The sequence below is a fragment of the Periplaneta americana genome, chromosome 13 (assembly GCF_040183065.1).
Source record: "Periplaneta americana isolate PAMFEO1 chromosome 13, P.americana_PAMFEO1_priV1, whole genome shotgun sequence".
In the NCBI taxonomy this organism is placed as follows: Eukaryota; Metazoa; Arthropoda; class Insecta; order Blattodea; family Blattidae; genus Periplaneta; species Periplaneta americana.
In genome coordinates, this window is record NC_091129.1 from 95775658 (window position 1) to 95796737 (window position 21080).

Consider the following 21080-nt stretch of genomic DNA (forward strand, 5'->3'; position numbering starts at 1 on the left):
TACTGCGTTGACAGGTTTGAAGCATACACCTCTGTTTTGATGTTAGGGACCAGGTTTGGCATCCATACAGTAGGACAGGTAATACATTTTTCCAGGGTCTCAACCTTCAAGCTTAACTTCTGGAATTTGTCTGTAAGTATGAAACCAGAACTTCTTCCATGCCATGCTGATTCGTCTCTTTATTTCTTTCTCTGAATTGCTGGAGAAGGACAGGTTCTGGCCCAGGTAGGTATAATCTTCCACATATTCTAGTGGCTGGCCATTTAAGTGGATCCGGTCTTCAGACGGGTTAATCATTAGTTTCGTCTTTTCTGGATTCATGGATAAGTCTGCCTCTTTGCTCATCCTGTCCAATTCTTCAAGCACCTGTTTTAGATCTGCTGCTGATTTCGCTACCAATATTATATCGTCTGCGAACCGGAGGTGGGTCATTCTCAGTCCATCTATGGTGATACCGTATTTACTTTCCCAATTCAGTTTCCTGGATTGGTTTTCAAGCAAGCATGTGAAGAGCTTCGGAGAGAGCGGGTCTCCCTGTTTCACTCCTCTGCCTAGTTCAAATTTTTCGCCCTCTCTCTCCGTCATTATTGTTGCTTTACACCCCTCGTACAGCTTTGCTAGGAGCCTGATGTATATGCTTGGAATCCCCTGGTTTGCTAGGGCTTGCCAGATATATTTGTGTTATATAGAATCGAAAGGCTTGCTGTAGTCTACAAACGCTATGAATACTTTCAGATTAAATTCCTGTACTTTTTTAGAGTTGTTTAGTTGTTTGGAGGTGGTCAATAGTACTGAATCCCGATCTAAAACCTGCTTGTTCCATTGGCTGATTCTCATCCAAGATGGTTGCGGATATGAACGGGGTTCAGTAGAGATGGTGTTGTGAATTTTCGTAATCAGAATGTGTAGATTGATGAACATCCCCATGCAGTTGAAGAAACAAGGCAAAAGCACCGATTCTCAATCAACTTATGGGAAGGCGTTCTTGGTGATAGAGTGATAGGGCCATACATGCTACCACAGAGATTAACTGGGGATCGTTATCAGAACTTTATTAACGTATTATAACAAATGTCAAAGAGTGCGTGATTCCTTACGCCGAAGGGCAGAGGAATGCATTGCTATGAATGGACGTCACATTGAACACCTCCTATGAACAAGTGTTCAGATCTCAGAAAGTATGTGTTGTAGGATCCATATTTATTAGACATTATTTTCTTGTTTTGATGCATACTAGCACCTCCTAAAATATTGGATACTTTTTTAACACCCTGTATGTTCGAATAGGGCTATTCAACTTTGTAATGAACCTGTACACGGTTGCCTGTGGAAGCGTCAATAACTTTTAATGTAACGAGCATAAATGAGTGCAGATTATAATAAATAAAAGCAACTCTCATTTCTTATACTCCAGAACACTGAAATTGTTATGGGGTAGATTATTACTGGCTAAGGAGAATGTTTTAATATTAAGTTTTAATACTAGCTGACATGGGACTAATTTTTCATTTGTGCATATTAACAACATATCGCTAAAATGTAATAAGAATTTAACAAACTGTAACATGAATACCGTACTGAATGTTTGTAATGAGCGACAACAGAAGATGTGAAATAGTTGTTAAGGAAGGTTTCTGAGCTAAATATAACTATAATTAGGTTATGAGTAAATTGTGTTAGAAGTGCTCTGGAACAAGTTTCACTGCACTTTCAATATTTGTGTTGGTAAAGCGAGGTAAGCGAGTAGGCACGAATTATCTGTAAGTGAACTCTGCTGGTGGCGCCGTCCCTGTCACCTACAAATTACTGAAGCTGCCATTAAGGAAATGAGCATTGATTTCACGGGCGATTCAATTTCAATGGATCTCGCTCTGTGTGACCTTTTCTGTTCCTCAAGAACAAAAAGTAGTTTTAGATTTATCGGTTTGACACGCATTTATCTTCCAACAATCGAATTATGGTCCCATAGAAATCACTCTAAGCACACGTTTACCTTCAAATAACCAAATTAGTCCACACCTGTGGAGTAACGGTTAGTACGTCTGGCCGCGAAATAAGGTTCAATTTTCCGGTCGGGGCAAGTTACCTGGTTAAGGTTTTTTCCGAGATTTTCCCTCAATACAATACGAGCAAATGCTGGGTAACTTTCGGTGCTGGATCCTGGACTCATTTCACCGGCATTATCACCTTCAACTCATTCAGACGCCAAATAACCTAAGATGTTGATAAAGCGTCGTAAAATAACCTACTAAAATAAAAAAATAACAAAATTATTAGTTTCGTAGAGACTGTCCTACACATATTTAGGTATATTCCAACAGCCAAATTTTGAGTTTCATATACAGATGTCTAAACACACACATTTAGTCTCCAAGAACCGAATTATGGGTTCCATACAGCTCACCCTAAACATCTTTCAATATCCATAAAGACCGTTCTAAACATATATTTATCTTTCAATACTCAAATTTTGGATTTCATAGAGACCATTCTAAACACACCTTTAGCTTCTAGCAGCCAAGTTTTGGATTTCATACAGATCAACATAGACAGAGATTTAGTTTCCAACACCTTTCAAATTCAAATTTATTCACAATTTATATTTGAAATGGTACATATGAATAGATACCCGAAATGAGCATATGCTCGTGCTCGGGTACAAATTATGGGTTTTGTGCAGAGCATTCTAAGCACACATTTAGTCTCCAATAGCCAGATTTTGAGGTTCATACAGGTCAACCTAAATATACATTTAGCTTCAAACAGCCCAATTATAGATTTCAAATATACTGTCCAAAACACACATTTATCTTCCAACAGCCAAATTATAGATTTCAAATATAATGTCCAAAACACACATTTATCTTCCAACAGCCAAACTTTGAGTTTCATACAGACAAACCTGAACACACGTTTAATTTCCAAGAACCGAAGTATGGATTTCATAAAGTTCACCTTAAACATAAATTTAGCTCCCAACAGCCAAATAACAGGTTTTTGTCTCATTCTAAACACACACATTTAGTTCCAACAGCCGAATTAAACAAAAATTTAGCTTCCAACAGCCAAATAACAGGTTTTGTATCTCATTCTAAACACAAACATTTAGTTCGAACATCCGAATTAAACACAAATTTAGCTTCCAACAGCCAAATAACAGGTTTTGTGTCTTATTCTAAACACACATTTAGTTCCATCAGTCGAATGAAAGATAAATTTAGCTTCCAGCAGCCAAATAACAGGTTTTGTGTCTCATTCTAAACACACACATTTAGTTCCAACAGCCGAATTAAACAAAAATTTAGCTTCCAACAGCCAAATAACAGGTTTTGTGCCTTATTCTAAACACACGCATTTAGTTCCAACAGCCGAATTAAACACAAATTCAGCTTCCAACAGCCAAATAACAGGTTTTGTGTCTCACTCTAAACACACATTTAGTTCCAACAGCCGAATTAAACTTAAATTTAGCTTCCAACAGACAAATGTTTCGTATAGATCATCCCAAACATACTACATTTAACTTCCAACAGTCAAATTTTAGCTTTCATATAGATCAAATTTAAACACACATTTAGCATCCAAGACCGATGAAGGGTTTCATACATCTTCTTTAACATATATTCACCTTTCAATAGCGAAATCATGAGTTTCATACAGACTATCCTAAACACGTATTTATCTTCCAAAAGTCATACAGACTAACTAAACACACGTTTAATGGCTTCCAACAGCCAAATTATGGGTTTTATATAGATCATACTAAACACACATTCTTCTTTCAAAAGTAAAAGTTCGAGTTTTGTATAGACCGTCATAAACACACATTTATCTTCAAAGAGACAAAGTTTGGGTTTCATAAAGACCAACCTAAACACACATTTACATTCCAAGGCCTGGATTATGAGTTTCACACAGGTCATCATACACATAAATTTAGCTTCCCGTAGCCAAATTATGGATTTCGTATAACCCATTCTACATAAGTTTATATTCTAAGAGAGAAATGTTGGGTTTCATAGAGACTAAACTAACCACAAATTTAGTTTCCAACAGCCGAATTACGAATTTCATACAAGCCATCTTAAACATAAATTTAATTTCCAAAAGCCGAATTATGGGTTTCGTAGTCCAATCTAAACACATATTAAGCTTCCAACATGTACAGACCAACCTAAGCAGATACTTAGCTTTCAACAGCCAAATTATAGGTTTCGTACAGACCACCCTTAACACACATTTAGCTTCAACAGCAGAATTATGGGTATCGTACAGACCACCGTAACCAGACATTTAACTCCCAATTGTCAAATTATCGGTTTTATACAGACCACCCTAACATCTAGTTATGAATCTGTGTACGAAGAATGTATTGAAGGCTGAAAAAAAGTTTTGAAGGTCTGTAATTGATAGAAAGTTCCTACTTTTATATTAACACCATTAATTTCATTTCTTCTGAAATCCTGGTCGCAAACAAAAGAATTACGGGCAGAAAGACAATTTAATAATTCTTAATTTGTATGACAATTACATCCATCACTGTCTACAACGATTACACGCTTTTGGGCAAGAAGACGAAAACCGCCAAGTTTACAGTCAATAACTTGAGAAAAAAGGCTTTGTTATACCTCCATAACCTCCTCCATTGTTATAAATCTAGACTGCAAGAAAGTGGAAAGGTTATCAACGATAATGATGCAGAGTAGCGCTGAAATAACACCCCGACAGACAGAAAGGTCATCGAAGATACCGGCTCGAGGCATAGATCAGGGGAGTTTTCATTAAACGTGCACGCTAAGGAGAGTGAATTATTTCTTTAACAAGACTTCTGAGGAGATTTACACAATAACAGTGCAACACAAAGCTTACAGTTAAGACGATTTTGCATAACTCAACTACAATTTTTGCTGTGTAACTTTCGGTGCTGGACCCCGGACTCATTTCACCGGCATTATCATCTTCATATTATTCAGACGCTAAATAACCTAGATGTTGATACAGCGTCGTAAAATAACCCAATAAAAAAACTACAATTTTATCAAAGCGTTTGATTTTAGACACATTAATAACTGAAAATGTATTTAGTCAAGTGTCCGAAGACTGGTTGGAACCACGTAAGTGACACCAATAAGACATCACTCATGACGCAACTAAATCAGGAGATAATAGAATAAGGTGGCCGGTTACTCTCCCCCTTCATTGCATATATCGCTGACTAATAACGTAGGCCTATTTCACTTATCATACTTAAGATGTATTTGTTTCTTCTTCTGACAAGCTTAAATGAGGTAGGCCTAATAGGTGCATCAGGTAGTACCTCAATCAAATATATAACTGACATAGGAAAATGTAATTTTCCGCTAATAAAGCCATAATTTAAGACATTAATTCTTCACAAAAGTTAAAATGTTTAACACCTTTTAAGCTACTTTGTAGAGAAAATTCTCTGTACTAAACTTTTTTATCTTACTTTTAATTTTCCTTTTTAAGGGGGATACAAACAAGTTTTGGATTAGAAAAACTAGTAGTTCATTTTGTTCCTAATCCTTTAATGCTTTTACTTAAAATGGCATGTTAATCACCATGATATTATAAATGTGAGTTCGTTTATTATTTGTTGTTTTTTTTTTAATGGAGCATGAACATTCTCAATTTTCTCCATTATCATCTCTAGGCCTACTGTTCTTTCATAACTACTGTAGAATTATTAAAGATAACCACAATTCTTATATATTGTTGTAGAATATAATAATTATTTTAATTTAAAATGATTGGAGTATAATTCGTAAATTTGCAATATGAATTAAATTAAAGTTCTCCAACCTTTAGAGCTAGCAATAACGCAATATCTTGAACCTGCGGACTTATAATACTAAAGGCTTTACCAATAACTAAAAATGTATTTAAAAATAGGCTTAAGGATTGTATTAATAGACGGTAGTATATTATATACATTATTTAAAGAGTATAATTGATGTTTTGCTATTTGAAGTATTGTATCAGTGAAGAAGTATATTGTGTCAGTGAAGTGTGAAGTGTGTTTTCTCAGTGAAGTGTATTGTGTAAGTAAAGTGTGTTTGTGTTTTCTCAGTGAAGTGTATTGTGTAAGTAAAGTGTGTTTGTGTCAGTGAAGTTTTATAGTTTATATTGTTACTACAAAGTATTTGAACAGTGAAATGTTTTTTAAGTGTTAGTGAAATCAGTATAGTATCAGTGAAATGTGTCTTAGTTCCAGTTCAGTGAGTGATTTGACAGCGAAATGAGTGTAGTGCTGAAAGGTACTTGTGCATGTATGAACATTTCATACTCGTGGGTTTTAGTTCGAACTTAAGGTTAAGATACAAATTAGATTTACTTTAAATATTATTTTAAGTGATCGTGCTTCATTTAACTTAGGATTATTATTATTATCATCATCATCATCATCATCATCATGATCACGCTTTAGGCCTCTCGACCTGTTGCGAACTTCATACATATTGCTTATTCTTCGTCTTGCCATCGTTTTCTTGGTCTACCAATATTACGGAAGCCTTTAGGTTGATAACCGAAGATTAATTTAGGCAGTCTTTCATCACTCATTCGTTCTACATGGGATCTCCAATTCTGTCTATATTCCACAATTTTGTTGTTTAAGTTGTAGATATTAAGTGATTGCCTGATTTCTTCGTTTCGTATTATGTCCTTCCTTGTTACACCCATCACTGAGCGAAGGAACCGCATTTCTGAAGCTTGAATTCTACTGTTATCTCTATTGGTGAGAACCAACGATTCTGCTCCATATAAACCCGCTGGTACTGCCATTGTCTTATAAAACTTCAACATTGTTTCCTTCCTTGCCTTGTTTTTTAAAGTTCTAGTTATTGTACCACACATTCGGTTGAATATTTCCGTTTTTTGTTTGACATCCACTTCTTCAAAAGGCGATAGTGTGCAACCAAGGAATTTGAACTGGTTTACTTGTTTAATCAATTTATTATTAATAACAAACTTACAGCGGATTTGCGTTGGACCTTGGAATGCCATAGATTCTGTTTTATCACTTGAAATTTCAAAGTTATACACCTCTATTATTTTCTGCAATTCAAATAGAGCTCGTTGGAGTGTATATTATTATTATTATTATTATTATTATTACTATTATTATTATTAATGTATTTTTATTAATTGCCTTTATTATTAATTGTCATTACTGAGTTTAATTAGTTACCACTGCCACCGAGTATTTACTCATTTGCAGTGTGAATAAATAAATACATACATATACATTCAACATTTTGGGGTAAATTGGACATTTACTTATCCAGATATTGCGTTCGTTTCAGAAATAATTAATTCTTAGAAAATGGCTTTAAATGTTTAATAAACTTCGAATTTTTATTTCATATTATATCTGTTACAGTATTAAAAGAGAATCAGACATAGAAAAAGCGAAGTTATTGATCTGTTATTTCCAACATTCTGGTTTCGTGATTAGATAAAGGGCTCCTACAAAAGACCTTTCCGGTTTCGAACACATGTAAGTTATGTTCTATGACTCTAAGGTGCATAAAAATAGCATCAATGGAAGGAAAGATTGAAAAAGTTTAGTTGCGACAACACTGTTTTCCTAGTTGGTAACAATGCCTCATAATAGCGCATATAAACAAATTTGCTATAGAGGACTGACAAGCTTGATGTTCATGACGAGAACCAGTCAGTTATTAATGTACAACGGCATTATCTAACAAAGTTTGGAGCAAATCAACTCGGTGTGCCTACACTCCGTAAATGGTACACTGATTTTAAGGCAAGATTCTTCGCAAGCGGTTGAGATTTCATCCGTACCGAATACAGTTGCTGCAAGCCCTAAAACCAGAGGACAAAGTGTTACCAAGAAATTTCTGCATAAGTATGCAGATTTTAATTGAAAACAATGATGAATTTATTCGTTCCGTGGTGTTTTCTGACGAAGCCACTTTTCATCTTTCTGGTAAGGTGAACAGACATAACCTCAGAATCTGGGGGTCGGAAAATCCGCGTACCTACGTGGAACTTGACTATAGGGTTGATGTGTGCCTTGTTACCAAGGGGGACACATTGAACATCTATAAGGAACTAATTTTTTTTTAGTTTCTTTTTTCATTGGAACTATTTTAATGCACCTCAGACTCATAGAACGTAAACATTCATAGAATGTGTTCGAAACCGGAAAGGTCTTTTGCAGGAGGCCTGTATATAATCAACGTGGTTGTGAAAATATGATTTACTGCCAATGAATATTCCAAGGTCCTTAACACAATTTGTTACGTTTATTCTTAAACATAATTTAGATAATATTTGAATTTGAGAAAAGTTTTCCTCGAAAAAGTTGTTACTAGAGACGAGAATTCCATGCAAATGTATGTTTTTATAGGGACATAGGACATAGCTCAAACTTAGTGCTTATCCATTTCATTACTTTCCGGTTCCAAATATGTGTACTTTTTCAGTGCATATTTGCATGTTTTGGCCTTTTTGGGAATAAAAACATACATAATGCATATTTAAGCAATTTTTAGCTTATTCATGCATGTAATATACATTATATTTATTTTAAATGCATGTTTTAAAGGCTTTGAGTGGACAACTCAGTTTCTCGATTTTTATGTCTCTTATTTTAGCTTAAGGAATCAAGATTGAAGAAGGAAAAGAAAAAAATTAATAACAGAAAAAAGTTCATTCAAATTTGCATCCATATCTTTTTTTGATATAGAGAAGTCATTCTCTGCCTACAAAATCATATTGACTGACAAGAGCAGGAACCTCACAGAAACCAATTTAGAAATGTTGTTAGTCGTTAATTGTGCAAAAAAAAGTGAAGTGAAGTGAAATAAGAAATTTGGAACAAAAATGAAAGTGCATATTTTGATGTATTTTTCGTTTGATCGTGCATTTTTCTTAGTTTTATAGCGCATGAATGCATGCATATTTTTGGATTTTATAGTGCATGAAATTCACGTTTCTATAACATTATAGTTATTACATTAGTTTGTAAATGTTAATTTTCACAGAATTGTCTTCCGACCACTTTAAGATTGCGTCGACGTCACATAATAATAATAATAATAATAATAATAATAATAATAATAATAATAATAATAATGTATACTAATAATAAATCTGTAGCCGAAATTTTTCTGGTAATTTTCGATTTTCCAAAAATAATTGGTCCTAACATATATAATTAACCACCCTGAAACCGAAAATCACTTTTTTGAAATTTTTGTTTGTATGTCTGTCAGTCTGTCTGTATGTTTGTTACCTTTTCACGCGATAATGGCTGAACCGATTTCGATAAAAATTGGAATATAAATTATGTTCGTTGTAGCTTAGATTTTAGGCTATATGGCATTCAAAATACATTATTTAAAAGGGGGATTATAAGGGGGTCTGAATTAAATAAATCGAAATATCTCGCTTATTATTGATTTTTGTGAAAAATCTTACATAACAAATATTTCTTTACAAATTATCTCCGATAAGTTTTATTCTTTGAAAAATTTTTATAGGACTGATATTTAATGAGATAAATGAGTTTCCAAATTAAAATAACTGCCATCTAAGGCGTTGTAATGAAATAAACAAATGAATTCGTCTATAAGGGGCCTTGGTCAACAACAATCGAAAGCTATGAATCATAGCCTACAGAGAATGTTTCTGTGATTGTATGAAGTAATATCGGAAGCTAAATTAACCGATTTGTGTAATTAATTATTATTTCACCATTGGAAAGTGTAGTTTCTCATATGGACATAATGCTATAATGTTATTACAGTAACTTCTGAGTGAACTGAGGACAGGTAAGATTAAAATAGCTTCTTATGCACAAACAACTTGATAGGCTATTCTGTGTATTCGTTTCCTGTATTTCTTAAAATAATGTTTATCTCAGAGAATTAACGAACCACAAGAGTGTATTGATTTAGTATGCAGTAATAATATGTTAGCTTAGCATTCCATTATTTTATAATCCAAATTTTAACTATACTCAATTGAATCGTGTTAAAATACATAAAATACATAGGCATTAAATGAAATGCAAAAAAATTGGGTAATGAGTCAAGCAGATTATGTTGCGCTGTTGTAAAATAAAATTTGTTCCTCCTGAGATTCAAGAGCCCCCATAACAAATTAAAAACTTACTTATCGGTGTACATCCGTTATCAACACATTTTTATATAATATAATATAATATAATATAATATAATATAATATAATATAATATAATATAATATAATATAATATAATATAATATAATATAATATAATATAATATAATATAATATAATATAATTTATTTGAAGGGTTCAGAACCATAGTGGCCCAAGCGCCATTTACTGAATACGTAGAAAACAAGGGTTAAAATTAAATTATTATCATAATTCAATGGAAACATAATATAGCAAGTAAAATAAAGTATACACATTAAATCTAAATGATATGTCAGTCTTCATTAAAGTATGGATGCATGTAATAAAAATTAAGAAACATGTTAAAGGAATTTGTCATTGCACCAAATGAGTGGTCTCTGGACCAAAATGATCGCATTTTAATTATTTAAATACAATTTAAATTAAGTAACATATTAAACGATTTATTCTTCTATCAAACACGAATCTTCTCTGGATCAAATGTCCTATTTTAATTACGTAATTACTTTATATTTATTTCTAACGGGTGCAGCGGAGCGGACGAGTACGGCTAGTAATAATAATAATAATAATAATAATAATAATAATAATAATAATAATAATAATAATAATAATAATAATAATAATATTTTATTGCACTGTTTCACACATATTTTTAATCATATAATTTCTATTGTTATGAGTACGATAATGATTTCATAGATTTTTAGACTGTTTTCTTGCAGTAATCTGTGATTATTATATTCTGTTAAGTGTGTTGCTGGTCAACATATGCAGATACATATTAATTCCGGAGGCTATGTTAATTATTTTTTGAATACGCTCAGCTTCACGTTTCTTAAAAAAAAATGGTCGAACAAAGAAAAAAAGTTATGTGTATGGTAAAACATATTTTTTTTAAACCTTCATAGTTTTTATTATAATAAAATCACTTGTTAGCGTTGAATGACAGAGCTGCCAGCTGTCGGCGAGCTGTGGAAGCGCTCTAAGTCTTCTACATGAGAATTAAGTCATGTTAAACTCAACGAGTGTTTACGAATTTTGTTGTACGCTTTATGTTGCCTTCATATATGTTTACAATATCAACAAATTTGCCTATGGGACTTGAATTTTAATGGACTTAAATTGTTAAGGGAATTATACTACAAAATAAACAAAGTCGCCCACGTGACACACAGACCCTACTACCTCATTATACATTTTGTGTATCTAGAAACAATTCATTTTCTCACGTTATCAGTTACGTTCTTGTCTATGTTAAATAAGTATATTCTCACATTATACTAGTTTACATTCTAAATCAGGCATCCTGCTCGATTGGATAACATGTTGAGACAATTTATTCCGAATGCACGCAAAGAGTATAATTTAATATTTAACATGTAGGCTATTCATGGAAGAAAAGGAATAGATCGAAAAAGGAAGTAAAGGAAAAACGAAAGAAAAAAAGAAGGAATAAAGAAAATGCGGTAATAAACATCAAAAGGTCACACATTATTCTTAATTTATAAATTATTGTGGCCTATAGAAAAATAAAGAAGTGTTTGTAGTATTTGTGATATGTAAGAAAGGCATTTGACAGCTGATTGGAATAAAATTATGGAGTGTGGATTGGAAATGTTATATGAAACAACGAGTCAAAGTCAGGATAGAAGAAGAAATGTCAGAAAAGTCGAATACAGAGAGGACTACGACAAGAATGCCCTTTATCTCCTACCCTGTTCAACATCTACTTGAAGAATTTGTTGAAGAACTATTTTCAGAATATGGGAGGGGTGATAGTAGGGAGAAGAAGAATTGGATAAGATTTGCTGATGATACGGTGTTGTTAGCAGAAGGAGAAACAATACTAAGGGATATACTATTTGAAGTTAAATGACAGTTGATAGCAGTATGGGATGAATATTGAAGATGATGATGTTTCGTTGTCTACCTCTTTTAACTCACTTGAGAGACTGGAAATGTCTTTTTCATTGACTGCTGCTTTGGTCCCTTCTGGTCCTCGTGGAACTTGCCAAAAAAAAAATTAAGTTCCCCTTCAGCAGTTTTCCTTTGTTTTAGACACAATCAATTGCCTCTTTGGTATCGCTTATATTATATTTCTTTCCATATTTGATGATCTGCCATTCACGACATGCACAATATATGAGAGATGCTATGAATACACACACACAAATATTTTACGTTTCATGTAGTTGATATTTCTTCCACCAGAGAATGTTGCTATGCCATAGAAAAAATTTAAAGAGAAAGAAATGATTCGTAGAATGAGAAAAACGCTAGGAAAATAACTTTCCATGATAAGGATGTGTTACAGAATCAGTGAATTGATACGTTTATATTTTTCACCAAGAAATATACTATGTCAGTACGTACCATTAAAAATAATTTTGACCACAAAACACAGCAAAAAAAAAAAACTCTCCTTATAACAAAGGGAATCGGATAGTGTATCCACTCGCAAATTCAAAACTACAATATATCTCACAACTCTTCGAGTAGTTTCCAAAAAACCCGGTCAAATTACTGCAAGAACGCAAAGAACAGAGTCTATATTATAATACATCTTGTCCCATTTATACTATGCCATCAGAATTACATTTGTCCCTGGTATAAATTCGTAATAAATTTAAATAAAAATATCACGATATTAGCCGAGTGTGTCCTATGATGATGATGAGTATTATTATTATTACTATTACCATTATCATTATCATTATTACTACTATTATTATCATCATCATTTTATTTATTTATTTATTTATTTATTTATTTAACCTGTTAGAGATAAGGCCATCAGGCCTTCTCTTCCCCTCTACCAGGGGATTACAACTACAATATTAAGAATACAAATTACAATTATAATTACAATTAATATTAAATTTACAGATAGAATAAAAATCAAAGTACTAAAAGATTAACTGATTAATAAAAGCTAGACAGTTTATTGTAAAAGTTAGTAAGAGAGAAGCATTTCTTTTATTTATTAAGTACAAATTAAATCTACTCTACGCAGTAAGAAAATGCTTAATAAACTTGCTTTTGAACGCTACTAAATTCCGACAGTCTCTGATGTCACTGGGTAGGGTATTCCACAAGCGCGAGAGCGAGATTGTGTACGATAATGAATACGATGATGTCTTATGTGTTGGTATGGCTAGTATGCGGCTATTTTGCGTGCGTGTGAAGAGATTATGATATGATGACAGGTAACTGAAACGGGAGGCAAGGTAGGTAGGTGTAGAAGTGTGAAGGACTTGGAAAAGGAGAACAAGAGAATGAAAATTTCTACGTTCGATAAGCCGTAGCCAGTTTAGAGTTTGGAAGGATGGAGTAATGTGGTCAGCGCGACGGATATCGCAGACGAAGCGAACACAAGAATTATGAACACGTTGTAATTTTTGCGACTGGTTGACATTGAGGTCAGTCAGTAGAAAATCACAATAATCGAAGTGGGGCATTACTAGTGTTTCCACTAGTATTTTCTTGAGTGATAGCGGAAGGAATTTTCGAGTGCTGTTTAAGGAATGTAGTATGGAAAGTACTTTTTTGGTAATATGGGTTACTTGGTTATTTCAGTTTAAATACGTATCAAAGTGAACTCCAAAGTTTTTAACACAGGAAGCAAAAGGGATTATTGTGTCGTTTAACTTGGCTGGAAGAGCAGGAGTAATATTGCATAATAGACGTTGATTGAATAGACACTAGGATTTATTATCATTATATTATTATTATCATCATTATATTATTATTATTATTATTATTATTATTATTATTATTATTATTTTCAGTTTATTTGAACGTGTTTTTGCCGAAGAAAACAATACTTAGACGAGGTTATGTTCCTAGCAACGTGTCCATGGTATGCGAACGCACAAATATGACTGTTTCCAGCTCAATTGCACACACCATGATGGTAATTGTTAGCATTGTACAGGACGACCCGCTGCGTGTAGATATATTGCTATACTACACAAATGAGTGACGTATGTAGCAAATCTTCCTTGACAATTGTGAATCATGGCAACCATTCATAATGGTAGTATTAAATACCAGCACACTATAGCAACAATTTAGCATGACTCACTTGCTGAGGGAACATACTTGGAAGACGTTTGCTTTGTACACATGCGCCATACATTTCATAATATTACTGTTTAATACGTGTGTGTACTAATAAGTTACAAATTTTCAATTATGTTTTAATGAAAATTTATGGGCTGCAATAATGTGAACAATGTCTCCGGTGTGAAATATCACTTTTAATCCAGAAAATACATATATTGGATGTAACGTTAATACTTGGCCCAGGCAGATTTTGTCGTATGTCCCAAGAGGTCTAAGAAATTTAGGAAGACTTAGGAAACGCTGGCAAGATATAGGCTGTTTATATTACGTAACCTAACAGAGTGAAAAAAAAGAATACAGTGGAAGCTCTTAAGTTCGACAGAAATCAAGTTCGACATTCTATAGTTCGACTGCTTATGTAGGAGAATTAGACACGCCCCTATAGGGCACTAAGAAATGGGTTTGCCATTTGAATGGGAATTGGTTCTGTGTCTTGTAGTGTTACTTTTGTTAAAGGAAAACAGAATATTTCAATGATTAGGACATTCATATTTAATCACTGATTTTAAATTAATGAACTCGTCTCTTCCTATTTGAGAATTGTGCCGTTTGTTAGACGGAACTGTCGAAACCCACTGTGGTACTAGAAGCGCATACACAAGTCTCGGGGCGGGCAGGAAATGCAAGTACAGTACTGTATTCGTTGATGAATAACCAATAAGAATTTTCATTCATTTCACCTGCCACACCCACTACCTTTATTGGACTGGACTTTCAATTCTGTTTAGTCGAACTTAGGAGAGTCCACTGTATATGGGTACATATATGGTACATATTGAATAAAGAAAATAATAATCAGTAGTATAAGACAGCCTAAAAAAACATTAAATTTATTCCGTTCCCAATCATATTTACAATCATTTTTAATTATAAATAAGAACAAATTCCTTAAAAATCTAAATATCACTATAACATCCAACTGAGAGCATAAACGTTACACGGATCCTATAAATCTACTGCTACTTTTTAATATCATTTACGAAAATATAAATTTCGCAAGTAATCGAAATATTAAAATTATCTACTACATTAAAGCATTGTATATTTTTATATCTAGCTGAATTTTAAAACTGTCATCTACCTAAATATTAAAATTATCTGTGATGTAAGTAAGATACGGAATGCAAATTTTATCAAATAATGAATAGTATTATGAAAGAAAACACATCCAAGGGAAGATCCAAGGTAAACTCCCTTAATTTTAACAAGACGACCTCCGAAACGAATAAAATTACAGGAGTGTAATCATTATTCTATTAGAAAAGATCGATCTCAAGCGACAATAAGTAGTTTTTAAATTATTTGCGACTAGAATGACTTTATTATTATATTATGAAACTATTTTATAATGTTACACTTTATTGCATGAGTCAGTGTTTAGGATATCAGCGAATCTTCAATTATTTATCTGAAATTTGCATTTCTAACTCGATCTCTAGCAACTATTCAGAAAATATCCTAGGAATTTTTTACTGTAATTTTCAACATTCTACTGCCTGTTATATGTATTTTATATTTCACATATTCGTACATTCTGTAGGGACAGCAACGTATGAATTTTATCTTTTAAATCTTCTTAATCACATATTTTAAGTACGGTATTACAAATACTTTTATATCCGCAACAAGTAGACAGACAAATACATACAACATAAATAAATAAATAAATAAATAAATAAATAAATAAATAAATAAATAAATAAATAAATAAACAAATAATCAAGCAATTAAGTCAGCAAAAAAGCGAGCAACTAAGTCAGCAGGCAATCAAGCAATTAAATCAGCGAGCAAGCAAGCAACTAAGTCAACGAGCAAGCAACTAGTCAGCGAGCAAGCAACTAAGTCAGCAAACAAGCAAGCAATTAAGTCAGCAAGCAAGCAACTAAGTCAGCAAGCAAGCAAGCAACTAAGTCAGCAAGCAAGCATCTAAGTCAGCAAGCAAGCAAGCAAGCAACTAAGTTAGCAAGCAAGCAATTAAGTCAGCAAGCAAACGACTAAGTCAGCAAGCAAGCAACTAAGTCAGCAAGCAAGCAAGGAACTAAGTCAGCAAACAAGCAACTAAGTCAGTAAGCAAGCAACTAAGTCAGAAAGCAAGCAACTAAGTCAGCAAGCAAGCAACTAAGTCAGCAAGCAAGCAACTAAGTCAGCAAGCAAGCAACTAAGTCAGCAAGCAAGCGACTAAGTCAGCAAGCATGAAACTAAGTCAGCAAGCAAGCAACGAAGTCAGCAAGCAAGCAACTAAGTCAGCAAGCAAGCGACTAAGTCAGCAAGCATGAAACTAAGTCAGCAAGCAAGCAACGAAGTCTGCAAGCAAGCAACTAAGTCAGCAAGCAAGCGACTAAGTCAGCAAGCATGAAACTAAGTCATCAAGCAAGCAACGAAGTCAGCAAGCAAGCAATGAAGTCAGCAAGCAAGCAATTAAGTCAGAAAGCAAGCAACTAAGTCAGCAAGAAAGCGACTAAGTCAGCAAGCATGAAACTGAGTCAGCAAGCAAGCGACGAAGTCAGCAAGCAAGCAACGAAGTCAGTAAGCAAGCAATTAAGTCAGAAAGCAAGCAACTAAGTCATCAAGCAAGCAACTAAGTCAGCAAGCAAGCACGCAACTAAGTCAGCAAGCAAGCAAGCAAGCAACTAAGTCAGCAGGCAACTAAGTCGGAAAGCGGCTAAGTCAGCAAGAAAGTGACTAAGTCAGCAAGCAAGCCAAATCAAGCCAAGCAAAACAACAAGCAAATAAATTTATTTATTTATTTATTTATTTATTTATTTATTTATTTATTTATTTATTTATTACAGCAAGTCTCTGTACCTATTTAATAATTTTGCTACATGGAATAATCTTTGATCTTTTTCTACTCGTATGTTGACCGCAAAGCTATTAGGCTATGGCTTACAATTTTTATGGGTCCATCTAAATTATAACTTACACATTTAAATACACTTATTGCATATGCCACAATATTCATAGTCATAGCACAGTACAGGCAGTCAACAAAAACCCTATCTATTTCACTAAAATATACCAAACCTGAAGTAAACCATATGCGGACATAACCAAAAAGATATTTTTAATGACCAACGACCATAAATTCATGTGAAGAATTACGTGAACAAATTAAAAATTAAAATTTAATAAAATACATTCTGTTCTGAAACGAGACCATTCTCTTCACCCGTGGAGAGTCGAGAGATACGCTTGAGGTAAATGTGTGGCTTAAGATGACAAAATAAAAAATGTATGGCCTTTCTTTTGTCAATGTATCTACACCAACAGCACCTGTTTATCTTGAGAAGCCCAAACAATTTCTAGAGCCCAAGCTAACTCAAGATGGCATTTTTCCTGAGGTTGTGTTCCATAAAGAAGCAGCACCGTGACATTATGAGGCCATTGTTCAAATCTCTCTCAATGATCTTTTCCACACCGTTGTATGCGAGAGAGGTAGAAACCATCCCTGGAAATCTGTCTCCGTAGTTTAACACTGTAGATATATTTTGGTTTGGGATTTTTATCAAGTCACGTGCTTAACAAAGAAGAACAGATCTAAGACAGTGAAAAATTCACAATAAGGATATACTGTTATTATTATTTATAGACAAATGCTTACTCTATTAATAATGTAATAATTATGTACCACAAATTATTCTTTATGAAATAAAAAAAAAATTTCACCTAAAATGGAAATAATAACTTCAAAATAAAATTTTCAGATACAATTAAATATAGAAAAAATTGATAATATTATACATAAACGCAATAATTTATATATACCAAGCTTCAATAATACACCATCTAAAATTATTGAACCTGAAACCCTACCGACAGGATTTAAAATACTTCCACCTGTAGGCATCCAAGAATTTCTCGCCCTCAATGTATCTCTTTATCTATCTCTTTAAAATTCAAGTTTGATGCAAGACTCTTTTTTTACATCTCTGATATGGTTAGAAAAGAAATACGTAAGTACCCAGAATTATAAACTTATACCTATAATTGGAGAGATTTTTTTAAAATGCGACTTCAAAAATTACAATTTTAATGTCCACTAAATATGTTTTATTTTTTAATTTAGAAAGTATGTAATTTACAAATGCTATTGAGTTTTATTAATCATAGCATATAGAAGATTCATTAAAAATTTTATGTTCCTAGTATACACTGTAAGAGCCTTTACACTTCGAAAGAAATGCGAGATAACAGCTTATAAAGTTCGCATGTAATTCAATTCCTACTTCATAGTAATTATAATAATCATAGGATCCGTGTAATTACATAAAACGTTTATGCTCTCGAATGTAATATATAGATTTTAAGAAATTAGCTCTAATTTATAAGGATTTTAAATATGATTGAGGGTGAAATAAATTTAATACAATTAATTCGTTGCATCATTGATTATATTCCTCCATTTCTTTATCGAATACAATCGGATTGGGTAAAATCCTAGCTTTCTGTGTCCGAGGTTGCGGGTTCGATCCCGGCTCAGGTTGATGGCACTTAAGTGTGCTTAAGGCGACAGGCTCATATCAGTTGGTTTACTGACATGAGGGACAAAATTCCTGCACACCGGCGACACTGATAATAATCTCGGCAGTTGCGAGCGTCGTTTAATAAAGTATAATTTAAATATTAGTGAATACACAAAAATATCTGTATAGTATTTACAATAGTATGTTTCATCTGAATTGGTTTGTTGGAGACCCGTTAGTATAGGTGTGTAATGTAATAAGCTACATAAGAAACACGAATATAATCACTATGCAACATATTAAGTCCATCCTTCAGCGAACACAATAACAATGCAATAATCGGATCCTTTCTAAACAAGTGACATCAGAATAGTGTCAAATACTAAGTCATTGCCGTTGCTAAGCAAGTGACATCAGATGCTCTAATAATGGTAATATTTTATTCATTTGACCCTCGACCATAAAAGTTTCACATTAATAATTTACTTTCAATGTACTTGAGCTCCGAAATTCTACACAAAATTTCAATTTTCTAACATTATATTTTAGAAATTAAAGTAAGTCTGATCCGTTTGGGTATGGATAATATTAATTTATTATTATAAAGCTATTATGATAGTAGGAAAAATTTCTTGCTGGTTACATTATGATTAAAAGATGGGAATTTCCATATATGACAATCAACAATGCATAATCTGGAAGGACAAATGAAAATCGTAGATGATTAAAATGGCTACTACAAATTAACAGCGGGCACAATATGTTCCTTGGTATGCTAAATTTGAGAGTGTTAAAAGAGTTCAAAGGGAATTTCGATGTGAGTATGGTGTGCGTAATGTACTTAAATATGATTCCATAATGTTGTGGTACCGAACATTTGTAGAAACAGGTTCTGTGTTAAAAAAAACATGCAGGAGGTCGTAGGTGAAACCCAGTACGAGAAGCAGTTATCTCTTGGCTTGGTCCTCAATCTCCCCAGATCTAACCCCTCCTGACTTCTTCGTGTAGGGTTTTGTTAAAGACATTGTCTAATCACAGAAACCCAGAAACATTTATGATCTGAGAGTAAAAATTACTCAAACTTTTCAACAAATCATCCTTCTTATGTTATAACGGACATGGGCTAAATTGCATAACCGTTATGAGTTGTGCAGCATGCGCAATGGAGGTCATGTTAAGCTCTGAGGAATCTCCCATCTTTCAGTGTTGTATGCATACAGTTTCAACAAATAAAGTTCAGTAGTAAATATTTTACGGTGTTTTTACTTTATCCATACCCAAATGGATCACCCTGTATTTCTTTCCACATAGTATGAAACAGAAAAGAATGGAGGAAAAAATTATGCATATAAAAGTTACGTCTCACACATTACTAATAATCCTAAATGATTGATTATAACTCTGTAAAAATTACATTAAATCACGGCTGCATCTTTTGTGCATTTGTATTTTAATATCGTCGTTATTTATCATGATTTTCCCATACCTTCACGTTAGTCTATTTAATTTTATCTCTTGATAAGTAGATAAAAGAAAAATGAAGCTATTACAATTCGAGTAAACAAACACTGGATTGTGTTAGAGACAGCGGAGGGAACAAGAGGCGCTAAGTTCAATGTGTCACCCCTTCAATGCAGTACAGAGCCCTATGAAATATTTATTACACTAGCGTAATGGGACCGGACATAAAATTTTATATAACAACTCTTAATAAGTGGCACATTTAAAACATGATGTAAGAACTAGCGGAACGCCAGTGGAAAAGGTTAAGAAGTCGATTGAAATCTGATGACCTTAACTGTTACGCCACTAAACAACTGCAGTGGTATATACCCCCGAGAAAACGTCGTTCAGACGACTGCATTCTCAAGTGACTGCAGCTGTATTTTGCAACCATGTGCATGACGTCATGAATTTGAAAATACACTGCACAGTATCTTGCTTATTAATGACAGATCAATAAGCGGAAATTCATTATCATGGTCCGTGCAGTCGTAGTAACTCTTCGAATTCTTCCTATGGCATGAGTGCCTTGTGATGAGCTGAAGGGTCGCTGAGTATAATGTGGAGAACCTTTCAGTACAGTACAGACTTGCGAAATGTTAGTTACATCAATAGAGACCAGACATAAAATTGTATGTGAAGACTCTTAATGAGTAGTGCATTTAATAAATTAAGTTCGGGATAGTGAAACGCCAGTGGAAAAAGTCAAGAAGTCGATTGAAGTCTGGTGACCTTACCGGTTACACCATTGAACAATTACACCTGGGAAAACTTAGCTCAAACGACTGCATTCTCAAGTTGATTGCGGCTGCATT